We start from the raw sequence: 17523 nt of genomic DNA, 5'->3' as shown, positions 1-17523 counted from the left end.
GAGCCAGGGGAGGACCCCTCCAGGACACAGATGGCCATGTATCCAGCTGGGAGAGATGACTCCTTGTAGGAGCAGCCCCTGGATTTTCCACTGTAGGTGAATGAAAGTGAAGCCTGGTGCAACTTGAGCTGCGGCACAATGCTGATCGGTCCCGAGATGCTGAGGGAGGCCTCTATTTCACCTGCTGTGCCAAGCTCTGTGTGTCCCCTAGTACTGGTATCTACCCCAGCACAGGCTCCTGGGCCCCTACCTGGTTGTGGACATATCTCTGAGCAACTTTCCCCTAAGCAGTGCTTAGCCCACTCCCCAAGGTACCCATACTAGGTGAGTCAGGGGTTGAAATGAACCCTGTTCCCTTGTGCCAGCCAACCTCCTGGGCATCAAGTCACTGTCATCAGCCACTGTCATTTCCTGGAGCTCACGTGAAGGGCTCCCTAACCTGCCCAGCTAGGGGAGGGGCTTAAATCTCGAGAATCCCAGGCACTCCTGGCCCTGGAGGCAGAGGATGGGTGATGCCCCACATCTCAGCAGATTCCGTACCCGCTTTCTCTCTGGATGTGCTCACCTTTCTGCGGCAAAGGCGTAGCCACACCTGTGGCTTTGCTATTGCCTGTACTTACCTCCCATACCCCACAAGACACACTTCATGGACACACCCAAAAGAGCACCAAGTCCCTTTCTTCCTACCCAGATGTTCAGGGCAGGTCAGTGGGGGAGTCCCAGTCGGTCTCACTAGGTGCTTGGGAACCTCCACAGTGGTGACCTCAGAGCTTCCCAAAGCTGCTTGCTAACTGCATCAGAATGTGCTGACCTGAGGAGTAAAAGAGGTGAGAGGGGACCCTGTCATACCTATGGAAGGCCTCCTGGCTTCTTGGATGCCTTGCTACACAAGTGTACCCCCTGGCAGATGTGCAGAAAATGGCCAAGAGGATAGGAGTGGCATACATTTTATATGTTATACCATATGCTCCTCTTCGGGGGGGGGGGCCCTCGAGCCCCTAGCCTGGCCCTCTGACCTGTTGCTAGCACCCCTCTCTGTCAGAGGCTGGTTCACAGTAACCCACCCACTTTTATCACAGAATCCTCGCTCCTTTGGGGGATCCTGCAAAGGAATTTGTGCCTGTCTTTATTTCTCTTGCTCTTAGGAGGTGCTCAGAACTTGGGGAGGGGAGGGGGGAGGAGATGAAGAGGTAAGGTGAAGAGATCAGAGATTAAAGAGATTAAGGCAAACATCCTGATTTGTGGAGAAGAGGTGGGTGGGCCCAGGAGGCATTTTATTTGGGGTTGGAAAAAAAATGGATATCTCTTAGAAGCAGGCTTTCTGGAAGCAGAGGTATCTTTCCACTTTCTTCCTCACCCCCTATGCTCACGTACCTTCCTAGTGCCCCGACTCTGCACTCTCATCTCTCTCCTCTCCCTTGGGGCTTCAGTTGTCCTCTGTCCCCTTATCTTGAGGAGCATTTGGGTTTGGTTACAGGACTCACCCGGCCCAGTGGGTGGCCTCTGGAATATTCCCCCAAACTCACTCAGGGCTTGCTTGGGTCACTCGAGAGCTACTGACCTGTGTCCGGAGGGTACTGGACGGGACCTGGGGGCTTCTTTCCCAGCAGGGAAGGGACCAGCAGTGTAGAGTCCAGAGGCCGCAGCCTGACTGGGGCTGGGTAATCCGGGAGCTCAGGTTACGCTAGCTAGATATATATAGTATCTTATCTGACCTCGCAGAGATGGCAACTCACTTGCATTCCAAGCCCCAGGAGAATTAAAGGGGCAGTGACGAGCCCACCTCCTGCCCTATGCCTAGTGGCCGGGTGATAGCCGAGAACTAGCTAGACTCCCATCCCGGGAGGGGATATTTAGAAATAAAACAGCAGGAACGATCAAGGGAGGAATAATATAGAGAGCTGGAACTGAATTTGAGTCCTAAACACGGAGAAGGTGGATTCTGTAGAGCTGTCAGTCACAGACTGAGTGAACAGGAAGAGGCCAAACTGCTAGTTCAGCTGCTGGAATTTTGAGATAGGGAGGACCTGGTTCCAGGACACCGGGACAGAGAGAGGTGGATGTTTCCAGCACTCACTCAGGTCTCAGTCCACTACACTTTTTTTTTTTTAAGGTGGACTTCTCAGTGTAGGCCTGAATTCCTGTTCTTCCTCTAATTGGATCTAAGATACCTTTCCAAGATACTTAAGTCTCTGAATCTTAGCTATGTAATTTGTAAGACATGAATAATAGAACCAGTGTGGCAGCTCATGCCTTTAATCCCAGCACTTGGGAGACAGAGGCAAGCGGATCTGAGTTCAAGGTCAGCCTGGTCTACGAAGCAGACTGCTGGGGTTACACAGGGAAACTGTCTCGAAAAACCAAAACCAACCAACCAAACAACCAACCAAACAAAAGCCTGAATGACCAACAAACAAAACCCACAAATAATAACAACAGTCGTGATTACGGTATGCTTCACACCAATGAGGATAAAATAATAGTTTTAAGCTTCCTCTCACACAACAAGAATTCAATAAATGACAATCTTATTGACTATTTTCACTTATCTAGTCACTACTGATGTTAGTGGTAACAGACAACCTTTCCTAGAAGAAAAGGCCTCAAGCTGCCACTCAGGGGATTGCTGATGCTAGAGAGCAGCCCTGTGATTTTCTGAACTGGTCACATCCCCAAAATGGAAAGGGCAGACAAATTTTGCCTCCTTCCCGACGCGACAGGTCAAGCCGGCTTGGGCTCCTTTCCTCTTTGCTCAGGGAAAGAAAAAAGAAAGAAGGCCGGGCGTGGTGACGCACGCCTTTAATCCCAGCACTCGGGAGGCAGAGGCGGGCGGATCGCTGTGAGTTCGAGGCCAGCCTGGTCTACAGAGCGAGTCCAGGACAGCCAAGGCTAACACAGAGAGACCCTGTCTCGAAAAAGAAAGAAAGAAAGAAAGAAAGTGTGGCTTCCCCATGCTCCCATGAGTAATGCTTGGCTCCCAAGGGGGCCCATCCAGTCTACCTGTTGGAGGGCTCAGGGTTGCAGAGCAGCAAAGGCTGGACGGGGTCACTAGAGGAGGGCCTCTTTGGCCTTGGTGCACCTGTCTGCTCCCAAGATGATTCTTCTTTTTCTGGATGGCTCTCCCAGGAGACTGGAAGGCCCCGGGGCTGGTGCCTCCGCCCTGTCTCAGCACCGGGTACTGACTCAGACTGGGTCCTGTGATGCACTTTAGAGGACGCCCTCATTCCAGTCCGCATTCCAGAGTGGTATGCATCTATAGCATCAAAGAGTAGGGGACACCCCCACCCCAGTCCATCCACCAGTTCTCTATGCCTCTTGTTTTGTGGGTTGATTGATGTGTGTGTGTTTGTGTGTGTCTGTGTGTGTCTGTGTGTGTGTGTGTCTGGAAAGAAAAGCAGCCCAGAGGGATCTTCAACTCAACCTCATTCTCAGAAGCTCTGGGGCCAAGAGCTAGGAGAACTCTTAGTTCTCAGAGGAGCTAAGAGTTATTTATTTACTGTTTAGTTGGCCAGGGTTCCCCTTGGTAAGCTGTATGTCAGGGAACACTGCCCGGCTGCTTTTGCTTTGGCATTGGGTGAGAATTTCAAAGTTGCCTCTTTCTGATTTTGGATTGGTGGAAAATTTTTCCCTTCCGTTTAACTGCTGGTTTCCCCTGAAGCAGCCCCCACCCCCCACTCCGCTTTGGAAAACTGACCATAGACAGCCCCGGGAGGTTTAACGCTAGGGAGGGAGGTAGCTACACGCACACGTGGGAAGAAGGGGTGTCAGGGTCCAAGGCATCCTTCTCAGGCCACACAGCACACAGGGCGTGGAGACTGTACCGCCGGTTACAATGTTTCCTCAGAACACACTGATCAGCACACAGATGGCTCTTTCTGGCACCCTGAGCTGTCAGCTGTCAGCCCTTCTCACACACTGGCACCCACAGCTGGAGTTCCCCCACACAGCTGGCCCTCGCCCTACATTTCTCATGTCCAGAATGCCGGGCTCTCGTTGACACCCTACTTTCCGAGCCTCTTACCTGGCACTGACCCTGGCTTTTCCCTTCCCACATCTGCGACAGGTGGCACGTACCTGCCTCTTCTCGGAGGATGGACGAGTCGAACCGGGAACAAGCATGGAGCTGCGGTAGAGTCCAGGCTGGTACTGGCGCGGCGCAGCGAGCAGTGGCTGACGCAGAGGGCTCCCTGGCCTCTCTCGGAGCCTGCCCGCCTCTCCCCCACCTCCGCCGGGGGCCCAGAAAGGACCTCCCCGGGAAATCGGCGCCACCCAGCGGGCAGCGGCCTCATTGCGTCCAGGCCGGCAAAGCCACACCCCTTGTTTGCGTCGCTAGTGTACGTCAGGGCTATTGGCTTGTTCCTATTGTTGCGTCATACAGCCCCGCCCGGCGTGGGTCTCCCAGGCAACCGGTATATACAGAGAACCACGTGGAGCAAAAGCACGCCTGTTTGGAGCCGGGTGGCGCAAGGAAAGAAGTGGACTGGAGTGTAACACGTCCGGGCCGCTGGAAGGACTGAGACAGAGGATCTCGTCACGGGGAAAGGCGGCATACCAGCTTTCAGACTTTAGTGAAGGCTTAATGTTCCTGCATGCTTTCCTACCGGGCTGGGAATGCTGTATTCCACAGGCTCTTCTTTTTCTGCCTACCTTTTAATTTCATTTATTCATATTTAAAACTGTGTTTATTTAAACGAACAACCAAGTGCACTTCATAGCAATATTTACAGAGCCCCATCAACCAGTCAGGTAAAGAAGATTATGTCCATTCAACTCTCCTATTACCATTCAAACGACTCATTCTATGGGCTACTTATTAGGTACATTATTTTATTAGGCACTGTGATAAGTACTTTACAAATGTTAGTTTTCTCATTTAATCTTTTTAATGGTCTTGTAAAACAAGAACCACTATCATAGCCATCTATTGCATGATGTAGTTGAAGCCTCGAGAGACCGTGTACAGCTCAGGTAGTAAATGTTAAGGGCTTATTACATTTCTACCAACACAGTTCGTTTACATGACTGCTGGGAGGCACATACTCCAAGAAAGGTTAGAATTTTATGCAAGCTATTAGCTTCAGAATAGGGGGAAAAAAACAAGAGGCAATTTGTATTTTGATTTTAAGCACACTTGACTTTTTTTTGTTAAAAAATGATTATCTATCTATCATCTATCTATCTATCATCTATCTATGCACTGGTGTTTTACCTGCATGTATGTCTGTGTGAGCATGTCAGATCCCTTGGAACTGGAGTTCCAGACAGTTGTGATCTGCCTGCCATGTGGGTCATGGGAATTGAACCAGTGACCTCTGGAAGAGGAGTCAGTGCTCCTAACCACTGACCCATCTTTCCAGACTGCAAACTTGAATTCAAAGAGTTATTTATTTATTGTTTAGTCTGACAACAGCCTTAACAGAAATCGGAATCAACCCTACCCCCCAGACAAGATTTCTCTGTGTGCCCCTGCCTGTCTTGGAACTTGTTCTGACCTTGAACTCACAGAGATCTGCCTGCCTCTGCACCAACTCACATGGTCTGACCTCTACATGTGCATGTGTGGGATATATAAACAAACAAAAAAACCATTAAAAGGAAAATCAAATGTTAACTCTGTTGGGCTTTCTCTTTAAAAAGAAAAATAAAAGGAAAAAAAGAAGAGGAGGAGTCAAATCTTAATTTTTTTTCTTTCCTTGAGAGACAGGGTCTCTCTGTATAGGCTTGGTTGTCCTGGACTCACTTTGTAGATCAGGATGGCCACGAACTCATAGAGATCCGCCATCTTCTGCTTCCCAGAATGCTGGGATTAAAGCAGTGTGCCACCACCACGGCCCCTCCTTCCTCTTTATTTTTACACACTGATGAGGAAAACTGCCTAACCAAGTAGGGTGGTGCCAAGATAAGTCCCTTGACTTCAGCTTTGCCTGGATCATCAATTCTCCCAGGTGCCCTTAGCTGCTCCTCCCATTTCCGTACCAATGTCACAATGTGTCCCTACTCTCAAATTCCTCTTCCTCTTAAATTTCCCAAAGAATTGAGATGCAAGCAGCAGGGGCATATTCTTAAATCATTACCAACCCTCATTCCATCTCTTCATTTACCTAGTAAGTATGGAATATATCAGACACTACTCTAGATACTGGAGGCTAAGTGGGCGCACATTTTAGTAGGAGCAGAAGGAAAGGAAAAAGGACACAATACGGTGTGTGAGGTGGTGCTGCAGCGATGGAAGCCAGCTAGGCAGCTGGGGGTGGTGAGTGCATAGGCTGTGGTCTGAGATGACCCGATGTGAAAGTAACAGGACTGAGCTGCACGTGGTAGGAGGTGAGCCGTGTGCATGTTTAGGGAAAGAATGTTCTAGGCAGAAGGCACGGTAAACGACAAAGTCCTGAGGTGGGTGTGCCTGGGGTTGTGTATTGGTAAGCTTGCCGTGCCCGTAGCCATCTTGGGTCACAACCATCATCATTTCCTGAGTCCTCTAGCTGATTTTTCCTATGTGCTCTCTTGGATTGCTAGCTAACTTTCTCAACTTGACCCAAGCTTGAGTTATCTGAAAGGAGGGGGCCTCCATTGAGAAAATGCCCCCGTAAGAGCAAGCTGTAGACCATTTTCTTAGTTAGTGATTTGTTGGGGGAGGGCATTGGGGGTGAGGCCACCCTGGCTCTGGTGGCCCTGGGTTCTATAAGAAAGTAGGCTGAGCAGCGGAGCCCTCCATGGCCTCTGCATCAGCTTCTGTCTCCTGCCTCCAGGCTCCTGCCCTGTTTGAGTTTCTGTCCTGACTTCCTTCGACGATGACAATGATGTGTAAGTGTAAACCACACAAACCCCATCCTCTCCAAGTTGCTTTTGGTCATGGTGTTTCATCACAGCAAGGTCAACCCTAACTAGGACACCCAGAAAACCACAAAAGGGTAATACTATTAGAGTCATATATGGGGCTTTATAGTCATCCCCTGCCTCCAGCCAGAGATGCACCTCACTATGCTGTTACCTTTAGGTAAGTCAGAAATATTCTAGCCTGTGTCCTAACCCATTAATATGCCCCTCTTTTTGGCTCAATTTGTGGGGATCCACCCAATCTTGCTGCTGTCCTGGACCACACCTTCTCTTGTTCAACTGTCCATACACTGGGATGGGAGCCCCAGAAGGTTTTGGGCAGAGAAACATGGGTCTGATTCCTGAATGGAGAATGGATCCAAAGAGAAGCCAGACCAGAACAAGGTTAGTGAGTCCTCCTGGGGAGAAGGGACAGGTGCACTTGTTGGTTTCTGTGGAAGCAAGAGAATTGCCTAGAGCTGGTGGTAACCGGAGCATGCTCAGACTTCAGCATGAACAGGACTTTGTGATGGGTTAGTAGCAAGATGGAAAGGGAGGAGTTACTTTTCTTGAACATGAGAGAGGGGAGCTGTAGAAGGGAAGTGGTGGGGAGGACCAGGTAAGTTAGCCTGGGTTATTATATCGTACATTTGAGATGACCGTTAGGCATCCTGATGAGTTATCAAGAGAGCAGATGTTGGAGCCGGGCATGGTGGCACACTCCTATAATCCCAGCTCTTGGGAAGCAGAGGCAGGCAGATCTCTGTGAGTTTGAGGCCAGCCTGGTCTACAAAGTGAGTCCAGGACAGCCAAGGCTACACAGAAAAAAACCTGTCTTGAAAAACCAAAACCAAAACCAACCAACCAACTAACTAACCAAACAAACAAAAAACCAAGCAAGCATATGTTGTAGTCTGGTGAGATCTGGGCTTGGGGGAGGGGGGTTATAAAACCTCAGGTGGTTTAAAACTATGATATGAAGAGAGATTGGCCATTGGAGACAGAAGTGTGTGAGGACTGAATTCTGGAGTATTCCATTTAGTAGCTTCAGAGCTGGTTGGGTTGGAGCCCTCTGAGAGACCGAAGAGTGGCCAGTGTTCTGGAGGACAGTCTCAGGAGACAGCAGGCACTATGTTGGATGCTCAGTCAGGAAACTTATCAAGGAGGAGGGAAAGAGCAAACCTGTCAAATGTCAATAGGTTAATTGAGACGAGTTTCAGAATTGGGTTAGAAGATTGGTGACCTTGACCAGAGCACATCTGGTGAAGCTTGGTAGAGAGATCACATGAAAATTTGAGTTTGGATGAGTTCAACAAAGAATGGAAGGAGAGGGATGGAAACGTGTGTGTGTGTGTGTGTGTGTGTGTGTGTGTGTGTGTGTGTGTGTGTGTGCCTGCACATGTGTATGTTATGAACAAGAATGTGGACCCACTCATGCCATGGCAGAGGTCAGAGGACAACATTTGAGAATTAATTTTCAGTTGGCTTCGGTGGGGCACACCTTTAATCCCAACCCACACTTAGGGAGGCAGAGGCAGAGGCAGGTGGATCTCTGTGAGTTGTACAATGTGAGTCCAGGACAGCCAAAGCTACACAGAAAGCCTGCCTAAAAACACACACACACACACACACACACACACACACACACACACACACACACACACACAGAGAGAGAGAGAGAGAGAGAGAGAGAGAGAGAGAGAGAGAGAATATTAATTCTCCCTTCCTACTTTGTTTTGAGGCAAAAATCTCTCTCGTTTCTGTTGCTTAGCTGCATACTCTGGGCTAATTGGCCCAATTCTTCCTAACCTGAGCTCCTTGCTGTTGAAACACTAGGTCACAGATGTGCATGGTGGCCTTCACTTCTTACTTGGTCCCAGGTATATGGACTCGGGTTGTCAGGCTTGTGTGGCAAGTGCTTTTACCCACTCTTTGGCTCTGCCTTTTTTTTTTTTTTTTTGAGACAAGGTCTTACTATGTATCCTTAACTAGCCTTGAATTCACTATGTACAGTGTCCACCATAGCATCCCAGTTGGATGAAGAGATGGGTTTGAGTTTGGGAGCAGAGCGACTGACCGACCTGGCTCACCTAACGTGAAGGCAGGGGCACAGAACCTGGAGACAGGCCCTGGAGGTGGATGGATGTGGCAGGGACTCTAGATGACCTCGTCTCTTAGTGAGTCAGAGAGTCAGGCAGGCTAAGGGAAGGCTAGGAATTTGCTGAACTAAGAGAAGTTAGAAGAAAATAGCTGTTAAATTGGAAGTGGGGGTACAAACCTGTAATTTCAGCTATTCAAGAGGCTGAGGCTAGAGCATTCCAAGTCCGAGGCTTTTCTGGGCTACAGAGTGAGGTCAAGATCAGACTGGGTGACCCAGTGAGCCATTGTCTCAAAAATATGAAGTACTTAGCAAAAGTGCTAGAGATACAGCTCAGTGGCAGAGGGCTTGCTTGAAGCCCTGGGCTCAAACTCCAATAAAAAACAAAAAACAAAAAACAAACAAACAAACAAAAAAACCAAGCTGGGTGTGGTGTCTTATGCCTTTAATCCCAGCACTCGGGAGGCAGAGACAGATGGATCACTATGAGTTCGAGGACAGCCTGGTCTACAAAACGAGTCCAGGACAGCCAAGACTACTCAGAGAAACCCTGTCATGAAAAACCAAAAAACAAACAAACAAACCAAAAAAAAAAAAAAAAAAAAAAAAAGAAAAGAAAAGAAAAGGAAAAAGAAAAAGGTAGTTACCTAGGTCAGTGGTTTTCTAATGGAACCAGAACTCTCTAGAAAGACAGGTGGAACCCTCTCTCTGACTCAAGGAGTCTAAGACGGCCTTGAGTATTTGCATTTTCAACAAGTTTGTGCCACTGCCGCACCTCCTGGCCTGGGGACAACTGTCTGAGAAATTTTGGGCTTCCATGGGACAGGGGGCGGGGTATGAAAGGCATTGTGAACAACAGCCAGTGTCAAGGTTACGTCTCTGATTTGCCCTCACTTGTTAGGTAGATTTGGAATCCTATAGCTTTGCAAAAATTTTTATTGTGTGTGAGTAGGATGTGTGTGTGTGTGGTGCAAAAGTGTGCACATTGGTGCCATATGCATGTTAGAGGTCAGAGCCGGTTCTTTGCTTCTACCAGGTAGGTGGTACAGGTAGGGGTTAAAGGTCAACATATGCTACTCCTCTTTTTTCATTTCTTTTTCTTTTTCTTTCGTGTGTGTGTGTGTGTGTGTGTGTGTGTGTGTGTGTGTGTGTGTGTGGTGGGGGCAAGCAGGTACGTATGTGTACACACACACATTTGTGGAAACCGGAATGGGGCATCAAATGTCCTCCTCTATTCCTGTGAGACAAGACCACCCCCTGAACCCTGAGCTCGCATTTACAGTGAGGTTGGTAACCATCAAGCCCCAAACTACCCTCTGTCCCTGCTCCCACAGTGCCGAGGTGACAGGCTTTCTCAAGATCATGCCTGGGTGGTTATATGGGGGCTAAGATCCCAGCTCAGGTTTCATGGCTGTGTGGGTGTAGCCACGAGAGCCAGCTCTCCAGCCCCTGCCCTTCCTCTTCTCCTAACCCGTGTATCCTTGAAAAGGGGGTGGGTATTACTTGCTAGGGCTACCCTTAAAAGTGACCATGACAAAAGTGGTACTCCAGAACTCAAAGAGGCAGAGGCAGGTGGATCTCTGTGGGTTCCAGGACAGCCTGGTCTACAAAGTGTATCCAGGACAGCCAGGGCTACACAGAGAAACCCTGTCTCCAAAAAACCAGCACCCTACCCCAAGAAAGATCATGACTGAGGGGAGGGGCTTAAGATGATGGATGTGTATTATTTTCCGGTTCTGGAGTACAAAAATCCTAATCAAAGTGTGAGCATCTTTGCGCTGTCTCCAAAGCTGGAGAGGCAGGGCCTTCCTTGCCCTTCCCAGTTTCTGGTGGCCCCAGGTGACATTGTTGCAGTCTCTCTGCCCGGTTTCCCTGGCTGGATTTTCTCTGTCTCCCATTTCTCTTTGTCCCGATTCCTCAGGTTTTATGAGGCTAGCAGGGGCTGTTCTAATCTAGATGACCTTGTCTTAACTTGGTTGCCATCCCCAAGAGCATATTTCCAAAGAAGTCCACACTGACAGGGAGTGGGGAATCAGAGCTTGAGTGCGTCTTTTCTGGGTACACAATTTAACCTACTCTAAGCAGGGTAAATCCCTTTGCCCTCTCTTCACTAATGCCACCACTGCCTGCTCTGTGGAACAGCTGGCCTGTAGTTACGGTATGCTACCCTTTTTGGTTGGTCTTAACTATGGACTCCGTCCAGGACATGGTATCTCATCCACAGCTGGCTCCTGTTCACCCCTGGCTGTCGTTCTTGCTGATATCAGCCTCCCTGTCAGCCTGTAGGCCTCTTGACCCCCCCACTGTCTCACCATGCATCATCTGCCCACCCACAGGCTTCTTCATATCCATGCCCAGCTTAGTCTTTGACAACGTCGGTTCTTCTGCCCTTCCCCTCTGTCACTCCTGTCTGGAAGCACCTGACCATCCGCGAGCTGACTTGCCTCCCTCCTCAACACTGCTTCAGAAGACTAAAAGAGATGGGAAAAGGTGAGCTGATTAGGTCCACTCCAAGGTCATCACCACCCATCTTGGCCCTGTGCAGCATTTCCTTCATGTTTCTGTGCTCTGGTTCCTTTCCTATTGAGTTAATTTTCTCCTGCTGCATAATGCGCCCAGACAAAGAACAGCTTAAAACAACACCATTTTTTACAAGGTGAGGGTCTCTTAAGAATAGTGCTCCGGTGCGCTCCCGGCAGGATGCTCAGGGACCGAGCCCACCTTCATACTTGGCCAGGTTGTTGGTGGAATTTAGCTCCTCAGGATGCTGATGTGAGGCCCTTTAGTTCCTTTAGTTTTTTTTTGGGTCTGCCCTCTGTTCCTAGAGACCACTTACTTACTTACTCTTGCTGGGACCATCTGTAGCCATGGCAACACTTTGGTTCTTCCATCTCTGTCTTTCCTGTAGACTACTGGCCAGAGCCATTTCTCTGCTTTTTAAGCCCAGACAAATTCATACTCATGAGTTCCAGGGACTGAGGGTGGGCGTGACATCAGGAAGCTACCTCCAGGGTTCTGCTACTGTTCCCCCTTTTCTGATAGGGTGACTTTGTCAGTTCCTTTGTTTCTTTCCAACAAGTTGTGACAGCACTGAGCTGCAAGAGGTTGAGGTAACAGGCCACCCCCAACCCCAACCCCGCCCCAAAGAAGAATTAAAGCTAGGTCTCTCAAACTTCTGGGAACAAGCATTTAGGCTTCCTTTTCATTCCTTCCCTTTTGAGACAAGGTTTCATGTGTCCCAGGTTGGCCTTGAACTCGATATGTAGCTGAGGACCAGCTTGAACTCCCGACCCTCTCGCCTCTACTTCACAGCCGCTTGAATTACAGGTGTGCACCACCACGCCCAGTTTGTGTGTGGTGGGGACTGAAGCCAGAGCTTTGTGCTTGTCAAGTGAGCGTGCTACCAGCTGAGCAGTGTCCCCAGCCCACCGTTCAAGCTTTCTGCCACACTGCTGATTTATTTTTCTTTTTTCAAACTTTCCTATTTCACTTTCACTTCTCAAAACTCCTGTTTGTCCGCTTGAGCACACCTGTATTTAAGAAGCAGAGGCCCCTGGCATGGAAAGCCCTGTTTTAGTGCTTTCACCATTGCTGTAGCTGAAGTCTGGAGGAGGCTGGGTAATTTATAAAGAAGATTTACTTTGGCTCAAGGTTCTAAGGCCTGAGTGGTCTAAGGGTATGCTATTGGCATCTGCTGAGGACATTCTTTGTTTTTGTTTTAGGACATTTTAAAAAGGGTCTTACTATGTAGCCCTGGCTATCCTGGCTCATTATGTAGACCAGGCTGGCCAGAACTCACAGATCTGCCTGCCCTTGCCTTCTGGCTGCTGGGATTAAAAGCATGAGCCACTATGCCTATCTAGGACTTTCTTGTTTTATCATAATGGGGCAGAAGGTTCTAAGGGCAGGGCAGAGCAGATGTGCCGGCCTAAGTCTCTTTTCTCTGATTTTAATTTTCTTTTTATGATGTTGGGGATGGAATCCAGTGTGCATCCTAGGCACGACAAATAGCCTATATCTGGTTCTCCACCTTAATACTTCCTTGCCTTTTTCTGTCTGAACAAGTGTGATGTCACTGTTTAAGATTGAGATTCTCTCACACTTTCTCTCAGCGCCTCCCCAACAGCAATGGGGAGGTCACCAATAAGCAAAACCTCAAATAGAACTGGCAGGGCGTTAATAGGACTCTTTGTTTGTTTGTTTGTTTGAGACAGGGTTTCCCTGTGTAGCCTTGGCTATCCTGGACTTGCTTTGTAGACCAGGCTGGACTTGAACTCACAGTGATCTGCCTGCCTCTGCCACCTGAGTGCTGGAATTAAAGGCATGTGCCACCACCGCTCAGCTAATAGGACTCTTTTTTTATTTTTGTTTTTGTTTTTGTTGTTTTTTTTCATTACTAGAATTCTTTAAGCATGTTTTGTTTTTTATAGAGACAAAGTGATTATTAGGTTTATAATAAAAAGTAGTCTGTTTTTCCATCCCATATTCTCATCCCCCTAAGCAACCACTCTTAACTACTCTTTTCTTTTCTTTTTCTTTTTTTCAAAAAGATTTATTTATTTTTTATTATGTATACAGTACTCTGCCTTCATGTACAACTGCATGCCAGAAGAGGGCACCAGATCACATCATAGATGGCTGTGAGCCACTATGTGGTTGCTGGGAATTGAACTCAGGACCTTTGGAAGAGCAGCCAGTGCTCTTAACCTCTGAGCCATCTCTCCAGCCCCTCATTTTTTTCTTCTGTTTGTTTGTTGTACATACATATATAAAATATCTTTATATCAGTCAGCTTTTAGATAACAGCAGCAGGGTCACACCTGAGTAGCTGCTGGTTACTTGGGTCTGGGGACTGGGCAGTACTAGAATAACTGCTTCTCACTATGGGGGTGGGGTGCAACAAATCAGAAGGCACTCACTGGTCCCAATTCCAAACCTAGAAGTTTCCTGGAGAGCAGGCATTCCTCAGTGAAAGATTGGAAATGCTGGTTCTGCTCTGGTGGGGGTGGGAGGGACGTGGAGGGGAAGACCATCATCATCGTCTTCGTCGTCGTCATCATCATCATCATCATCATTGTCATGGTGAATCTACTCAGCAGCCAGAGGGAAGCTCCCTCCTGCAATCCTTGCTTTACCCAGGCTGCTACCAGAAGGTGCTGCCCACAAATCCCACATCAAGGGGATCAGGACAGTCAGTCCTTCAGGTGAGGCTCCCTATTCAGATGACTAATTTGTGGCAAGTGGACATTAAAACCAACCATGATACTTGTATATTAAAAAAAATTCCTGGTATGTATAAACATTAAAAAAATTTTTTGAGGTTGTGTAATCTATTGCTTTGAGCTTGTTTATTTACCTGTTGTATGTGTGTGAGCGAGCCTCCAGAGAAGGGACTCAAGTTGCCGTGCTGTGTGGCAAGCACATTTTCCTGCTGAATCATCTTCTGGTCTTAGTTTTAAGCACTTTTACAGGCTCACTTCCTGCCCAAACAAATATATTTACTTCTTAAAAAAAGAATCTCCTGTAGCCCTGGCTGGCCTTGAACTCACTATATAGCTAAAGATGACACTGAACTACTGATTTTTCTGCTAAGAATACACTTAGCCTACTTTTTCTTTTAAAAATATTTATTTATTTATTTACACCTGTTTATTGTGTGTGTGCACATGTACACATGGAAGCCAGAGGAGGATGTTCAGGGTCTTTCTCTACTGCTCTACCTCTTTAGTATGTATGTATGATGCATGTATGTATGTATGTGTGTATGTATTTTTTTTTTAGACAAGTTGTTTTGTTTTTGTTTTTCTCCCAAACCTGATTCTATGGCTAGGCTGGCTGGCTAGCTAGGTCTTGGGCTTTGCCTGCCTCTGCTCCCCTACACTGGGGTTATAGGCATGGGCGTTATGCTTGGCTTCTACATGGGTGCTGGGAATTTGAACTCAGGTTCTCTCGTTCTCACAGCAAGCACTCTAATCTACTGAGATGCTGCTCTCCTTTCCTTCTTCTTCTTGTTCTCCTCCTCTTCATTATTATTCTTTTCTTTCTTTCTTTCTTTTTTTCCTTCAAGATAGGGTCTCTCTGTGTAGCCTTGGCTGTCCTGGACTCACTTTGTAGACCAGGCTGGCCTTGAACTCACAGAGATCAGCCTGCCTCTGCCTCCCGAGGGCTGGGATCACAGGTGTGGCCATTGCATCTGGCACTTACTCGTGTTCTGATCTTTCCTATAGAAGCATTGCTGTGATCTTTGGCTAAGACCATGTTTATTGTTATCTTAGTCCATTCTGTCTGCTGGAACAAATACCGTGGATAGTGTGGCTTGCAAGCAAGTGACAAAATTTTACTTTTCACACACTTCAGCAGCTGTGCTAGTGTGGGTGTGTTTTCATTAAATCTTTGTAGCAACTTAAAAATAATGAATGTAGTGGAAAAGAAAAGATTATTCCAACCCCAAGAAGGTGAAATTATAAAAACTGTACAAGAAGGGCTAGAGAGATGGCTCAGTGGTTAGGAGCGCTTGCTGTTGTTCTGCAGGACCTGGGTTCAATTCCCAGCACCAGATGGCAACTTGCAGAAACATCTGTAACTCCAGTTTCAGGGGATCCAATGCCTTCAGGATGTCTGTACCCTTGAGGTAGGAGGTTAGAAGTCTTATACACCTGTGACTTGGTTTCCCCCAGTGGGTCGCAGCTTGTATAACCAGTACAATAGCAAAGTTGGGACATTAGTATTGGCAAAGTTTATGGGCTTCATTCGGATTTCATCAGTCCTCTGTCTAACTCAAACGTCTCTCCAAGTCACCACTTCTCTTTATTTTCACCTCTGCAACTTCTGTCCATGGCATCGTCCTTTCTTTGGACTCCTGCAGTGTCCTCTAATTCCAGCTCCCCAAGACAGTGCCCTACTCCCATAGTCCAGGCTCAGCTCAGTATGTAGCCCATTCTGGTCCTGAAATCATGGCATTCCTCTTGCTTCCGCCCCCACCAGGTACTGGGGTTGCAGGTGTCAGCTTGTGCCTGGGATTTCCCCTTCTTGTTTCAATTACTATTTTCTAATGAGAGAGAGAGAGAGAGAGAGAGAGAGAGAGAGAGAGAGAGAGAGAGAGAGAGGGCACACTAGCCACAGGCTTAGATCAGATAGATCCTGGCGTATCCAACTTGTGGTCTGTGCATACTATGACAGTTATGAATGTAGGCTCAACACCAAATTGTAAACTTGTGGAGCATGGCTTTGTACTGTTTTAATCCTAGAATTTGGAGGCTGAGATAGGAAGATCTCAAGGCCAGCCTGACCTACATACAGGGTTCTAGCCAGCCAGGGCTATATAGTAAGACTGGCCCCCCCCCCCCAACTATCAAGGTCCTTCCTGAGTGTTGAGCCATACTTAAGGCCTTCATAGGCCTTTGCTATTGGTCTTAAGCGACCTCCTCTGGCCCCAGGTTTTCCATTTGCCAGGTGAGAGATGCTTCCTGTCCAAGGGCTGGGAAAGATTCTGGGCCACATAGTCTTCTGAGGGCCTTGATGAGGAAAGCTGCTCCACCATTACCTTAAGTACTGTTGGACTGAGTAGGTAGAGGATGGTGACTCTTTAGCCCATGCCAGAACTTGGGAGGACCTCACCCTAGCTCTGTCAGGAGGGCTCATGGGAAGATGTACCTGCCCACAACACAAAAACTACAAATTCAGGCAAGAGTTGGACTTTGTGCATAGAGGCAGGAAGATGCATGTCACAGGTCCCCGAGGCTATGATGTTTCCCTCTTGGCCAGCGAAACACCCCAAATCTCATGGCAAACCCCTTTTAGCCTTCCCAAGAGAGTTCTGGATGTCAAGAAGACTGCTAGAGTCATGGCCAGTACCGTCTGTCTCTGAGGGTGGCCCCATTCAGATGTCGGGAATAGAGAGGGGCATCAGAAACATTTAACACTGGGTGTGGTGGCACATGCCTTTAATCCCAGAACTCTGGAGGCAGAAACAGGTAGATTGACATGAGTTCAAGGCCAGCCTGGTCTATGAAGCGAGTCCAGGACAGGCAAGGCTACACAGAGAAACTCTGTCTGAAAAAACAAAACAAAACAAAACAAGGCAAACAAACAAAGAGCATTTAAAATAAACATTTTGAAAAACAATTTGGTGCATGAGCGTGTGTGTATGTGTGTGCATTCACAGGCATGCATACAAGTGTGCCAAAGTACAAGTGTGGAGCTTGGGACAGCTTTTAGCACTTGGCTTTTCTCCCTCCATCAATGTGCATTCCAGGGATTGACCTCAGGCTATCAGAGGCAAATGGTTTTACCACTGAGTCATCTCACCAGCCCCAAGACAGGGGCATTTGATGCTCTTGGACAAGAAATTGTAGGCCTTAAGGTAGGGAATTACGTGGTTGAATGTAGAGAGAGGTTAGGGGCAGTGAGAAAGTAGGTTGGAAGCCTGTGGCATAGGGGCAGGAGCCCCAGGCTTTTCTAAGTTACCTCCAGATACTACAGACATCCCACAGCCTCTACAAGATTTGCTGACTTGGCCAGAGAGACTGATGGGTATCATGGCCAACTGCCGAAAGCATTCCTGTCCGCATTTGTTCATGGTCTTGGGTTGGTTTGGTTGTAAGGCCTGC

The 17523-nt window shown here is 48.0% G+C and overlaps 1 protein-coding gene across 2 annotated transcripts in view; it reads right to left on the bottom strand.

Moving 5' to 3' along the window:
* The window catches only part of USP2 (ubiquitin specific peptidase 2), a 29973-nt gene extending 25655 nt beyond the window's left edge, over window positions 1-4318 (bottom strand). Inside the window, exon 1 of one of the 2 annotated variants that reach the window (XM_084783603.1) lies at window positions 4075-4318. The gene's annotated coding sequence lies outside the window, so the exon portion shown is untranslated. Of the gene's footprint in view, window positions 1-3000; window positions 3149-4074 lie in introns of those variants that run through there. The other variant, XM_084783604.1, reaches the window with a different exon arrangement.
* Window positions 4319-17523: the final 13205 nt, after the last annotated feature.

This window comes from Acomys minous (assembly GCF_964271855.1).
Source record: "Acomys minous genome assembly, chromosome: 5".
Lineage (NCBI taxonomy): Eukaryota > Metazoa > Chordata > Mammalia > Rodentia > Muridae > Acomys > Acomys minous.
Note: the sequence above shows the minus strand (reverse complement) of the source record. Positions and strands in the feature narration are given on the sequence as shown.